At 49.6% G+C, this 5,000-nt stretch overlaps 1 non-coding gene across 1 annotated transcript; it reads right to left on the reverse strand.

Moving 5' to 3' along the window:
- Positions 1-1,544: 1,544 nt before the first annotated feature.
- Positions 1,545-1,699, reverse strand: LOC143175413 (5.8S ribosomal RNA). Its single transcript, XR_013000204.1, has one exon. It is a non-coding gene; the product is annotated as a 5.8S ribosomal RNA (ribosomal RNA).
- Between the last annotated feature and the right edge of the window lie 3,301 nt (positions 1,700-5,000).

Raw genomic sequence — 5,000 nt, forward strand, 5'->3', positions numbered from 1 at the left:
CATTATATTCCGGCGGACGGGACGCGACGTTCGAAAGCCTCGCCAAAGAGGAGCTCCTGCCTCTTCCTCTCTCTTTTCTACGAGAAAAGATAAACGTATTTTACGGGGATACGGAAACGTTACCACGTGGTGTCACACACGATCGTCCGTCTCTTCTCTATAGCAGAAACCGATAAAAATACACCTCCCGAAAGAGAGTATATGGTGATTCTTTTTATATATATATATTTCGAAATACAACTGAACGTGGCGGAAGCGCACGGTGGTGGTCCAGCGAGGACACGCGACGACGGGGAATAAGAACTATTCGACCCGTTACGAATACGCATGCTCGTCCCGCACGATTTTAACACACACCGTGTTTTTCTCCAGTCGTCAAAGCGTTCGTGCGTCGAATTCGAAAAATAAAAAAAAAAGAAAAACACCTTTTCTCTCTCTCGGGGTAAAAGAGTCGATGTGTATTGTGTATAAAGGTTCTGCGAGAAGTCTCGTTTTGACGTGTGTTCCGCCGATAACGACGATCCTCCGAAACGGGGATACAGAAACGTTACACCTCACAACACGATCTCCGTCTCTTCTCTATAGCAGAAACCGATAAAAATACACCTCCCGAAAGAGAGTATATGGTGATTCTTTTTATATATATATATTTCGAAATTCAACTGAACGTGGCGGAAGCGCACGGTGGTGGTCCAGCGAGGACACGCGACGACGGGGAATAAGAACTATTCGACCCGTTACGAATACGCATGCTCGTCCCGCACGATTTTAACACACACCGTGTTTTTCTCCAGTCGTCAAAGCGTTCGTGCGTCGAATTCGAAAAATAAAAAAAAGAAATACACCTTTTCTCTCTCTCTCGGGGTAAAAAGAGTCGATGTGTATTGTGTATAAAGGTTCTGCTGCGAGAAGTCTCGTTTTGCCGTGTGTTTCGGTAACGACGATCCTCCGAAACGTACATCTCATTCGTAAGAGAGGAAGAAAACAATCTCCCTGGGGCCAGTCGGTAATATACCGACATACGACGTGTCGTGCACATCCGTCTCACGCACGGTATACAAAATATGAATAAAACGTGTGTAGTCTCTCTCTCTCGACTTCTTAATATTTTCTTTCACCTCTGACGCATCATTTCAGGTGACGTCGGGAGCGCGGGAAAAAAAATTTTTCTAAACACACGAAACCGTTCATCTCACGAACAGCCGAAAAAGTTGTCGCTCAGATCCATATCGCAGTGGAGCGGTATCCGCGGGCGGTCGTAATTGAACGACGCACGACGCCGCGAACACTCACGCGAGTCCATACAAACGATTCCGATCGTTTTGCAACAACTAGAACGTACACTGTCCGTGAAATTCACAGAATTTTCGCGTGTCCGCGACAAACGCCGACGAGACACCCATCGTTCGCTCGTACGTAGCATCCTTCTCTTAACCCGACTCAGAGACGTTCTTTGCGCCCTTCGGTAAAAAAACGTTCGATCCGAAGAGGTGAACGACGGCGGGGATTTGACAGAGCTACGCAAGCAGTGTATGGTACGTAAACGACCCTCAGCCAGGCGTGGTCCAGGAATTGTATCCGTGGACCGCAATGTGCGTTCGAAATGTCGATGTTCATGTGTCCTGCAGTTCACACGTTGACGCGCAATTAGCTGCGTTCTTCATCGACCCACGAGCCAAGTGATCCACCGTTCAGGGTAATCGTATAAATTTTATATTTCACATATATAATTTTATTCTCATTTGTTCGACCTAATATCTCTCTTCTTTCAAAGAGAAGATAAAAGTTGATACCTGAATCTCCGACCAGCGCGCGAAGGAGATTCAGGCGTCGCCTTGGAGACGACACCGAAGCCTTTCGAGACGAAAAACGTTCAAGTAATATGTATATATTTCTCGACGTTCCGGGCGTATAGTGCATTCAAAAACCCGCGAAAGACGCAGAAGACTCGCACGCGTGGAAACGACGGGGATATATTTTGTATCCTACCCGATACTGAATCCATCGCGTGCAGTCGACCCTCGCGTTCTTCCGATCAGACGCATCTATTGTTGCGCGCATGTTTTCGCGTCGCATCGCGCGAAACGTTGCACGAATCGTACCGATCGATCGATTGAAAGCAAATAATGAAAAAAGACTTCACAGCTGGCTCTTTGCCGGTCATTCGTCCCATGTTATCTCTTGCCGCGAAATTGGCGCGCAAGAGTTGGGTGTCAGACGCGCGGCTTTAAAACGAGCTTCACGGCCGGTCCCTTCGTTACCGCTTTCGTTCTTTCTCTCGGAACGACCATGAACGAACACGACGAGCGACGCTGCGGCATACACACGTCCACGGATTCGATTAAAAAAACAGACTTCACAGCTGGCTCTTTGCCGGTCATTCGTCCCATATTATCTCTTGCCGCGAAATTGGCGCGCAAGAGTTGGGTGTCAGACGCACGGCTTTAAAACGAGCTTCACGGCCGGTCCTCTCAATTCCGTGTACGGTACACGCAAGATGCGGGTTCCACTTCCAGACTACCCGGTCCCTTCTCTCTACGAGAATCGATAGTAGAAGAACGGCTCGAAAACGCGTCTCAGAGACTAGGGGAAAAGAAGCGGTATGCGAGCGAAACGAAAACGCATTATGGAAACGTCGCGAAACAATGTTCGACGGTTGCTCGGTTCCAATCGTGCGGCCGTTTCAATTTCTCGTGCGCTTCACCGTCCCTCCGTAACTCTGGCCGATCGCGTATACCGAAGAGCCGACACGCGCAAAAACCACAGGCATTGTATACTGTGTATATATATATATATATGTTACAGTCACAGCCTTCGCGCGTTTTACTCTCCGACGCGGGGTTTCCACGACGAAAGAGAGACAGTTTCGTGGCGGGTGACTCGGCCGAATCGCTACGACGGGTATTTCTATTATAGAACGAATCATCGCCACCCTTTACCAGTGCCCGACGAAGGAATCACAAGGTCATCTGGAGTTTACAATGCCAGCGACGGTAATTCCAACGAAGACCCGATAAGTCAACTCATCGTTCTATTTCTCCCCGTACAGAAAAGCGAATCGACGCTAATGCACCTCGCGCAAGCACGAACGTTCTCTTCGCGTGGATCGTCCCATCGTCCAAAGATGTAAAGACGCATTGGAGATCGTGGTCTCTGGCGGGCTCATTGCACGCCCCACTGCATATCTTTCCTCGAATCGAGAATGATTCGTCCACTAAGGCTGCGAAACTACGCGTCGAGGAAACTAGGGGAAAGAAGCGGGATGCGAGCGAAACGACAATACATTATGGAAACGTCGCGAAACAATGTTCGGCGGTTGCTCGTTTCCTCCTGCGGACGTTTCATTGCTCGGGCGCTTCACGTCCCTCCGTAACCTTCGCGCGATCGCGTGCCCCGGAGAGCCGGCAACCGGTGAACCACAGGCGTATAAACTATAGTCTTCTATAGCAAGCCTTCGGCGGTTACTCTCCGACGCGGGGATTCCACGACGAGAGAGAATTTCGTGGCGGGTGACATCGGTCGAAACGCTACGACGGGTATTTCTATTATAGAACGAATCATCGCCACCCTTTACCAGTGCCCGACGAAGGAATCACAAGGTCATCTGGAGTTTACAATGCCAGCGACGGTAATTCCAACGAAGACCCGATAAGTCAACTCATCGTTCTATTTCTCCCCGTACAGACAAGCGAATCAACGCTATCGCACCTCACGCATGCACGAACGTTCTCTTCGCGTGAATCGTCCCATCGTCGAAAGATATAGCCGCTTGGAGATCGTGGCCCATCAAGTTCTTCCGTAACTCCTGCGCGATCGCGTACCCCGGAGAGCAGGCAACCGGTGAACCACAGGCGTATAAACTATAGTCTTCTATAGCAAGCCTTCGCGTTTACTCTACGACGCGGGGATTCCACGACGAGAGAGATTTTCGTGGCGGGTGACACGGCCGAATCGCTACGACGGGTATTTCTATTATAGAACGAATCATCGCCACCCTTTACCAGTGCCCGACGAAGGAATCACAAGGTCATCTGGAGTTTACAATGCCAGCGACGGTAATTCCAACGAAGACCCGATAAGTCAACTCATCGTTCTATTTCTCCCCGTACAGAAAAGCGAATCGGCGCTATCGCACCTCACGCAAGCAGGAATGATCTCTTCGCGTGGATCGTCCCATCGTCGAAAGATGTAAGACGTACAGAAATCGTGGTCCATCACGATTATTCGTAACTCTCCGAGTCGCGTATCTGAGAGTAGGGCAAACGGAGAACCACAGGCATAAATAATACTATATATTTCTTATATAGTTAGCCTTCGCGTTTTACTCTCCGACATGGGGATTCCACGACGAGAGAGAGTTTCGTGGCGGGTGACTCGGCCGAATCGCTACGACGGGTATTTCTATTATAGAACGAATCATCGCCACCCTTTACCAGTGCCCGACGAAGGAATCACAAGGTCATCTGGAGTTTACAATGCCAGCGACGGTAATTCCAACGAAGACCCGATAAGTCAACTCATCGTTCTATTTCTCCCCGTACAGAAAAGCGAATCGACGCTATCGCACCTCGCGCGAGCACGTAACTACTCTTCGCGTGGATCGTCCCATCGTCGAAAGATGTAAGACGCACGGAAATCGTGGCCCATCAACGTTTTTTTGTAACTCTGCCGATCGCGTATCACAGAGCCGAGACGCACATACCACAGGCGTATAATACCGTTTTCTTTCGTATGGTAAGCCTTCGCGTTTACTCTTCGGCGCGGGGTTTCCACGTCGAGAGAGACTTTCGTGGCGGGTGACATCGGTCGAAACGCTACGACGGGTATTACTATTATAGAACGAATCATCGCCACCCTTTACCAGTGCCCGACGAAGGAATCACAAGGTCATCTGGAGTTTACAATGCCAGCGACGGTAATTCCAACGAAGACCCGATAAGTCAACTCAACGTTCTATTTCTCCCCGTACAGAAAAGCGAATCGACGCTGTTGCACCTCAC

The sequence above is a fragment of the Nomia melanderi genome, unplaced genomic scaffold (assembly GCF_051020985.1).
Source record: "Nomia melanderi isolate GNS246 unplaced genomic scaffold, iyNomMela1 scaffold0084, whole genome shotgun sequence".
In the NCBI taxonomy this organism is placed as follows: Eukaryota; Metazoa; Arthropoda; class Insecta; order Hymenoptera; family Halictidae; genus Nomia; species Nomia melanderi.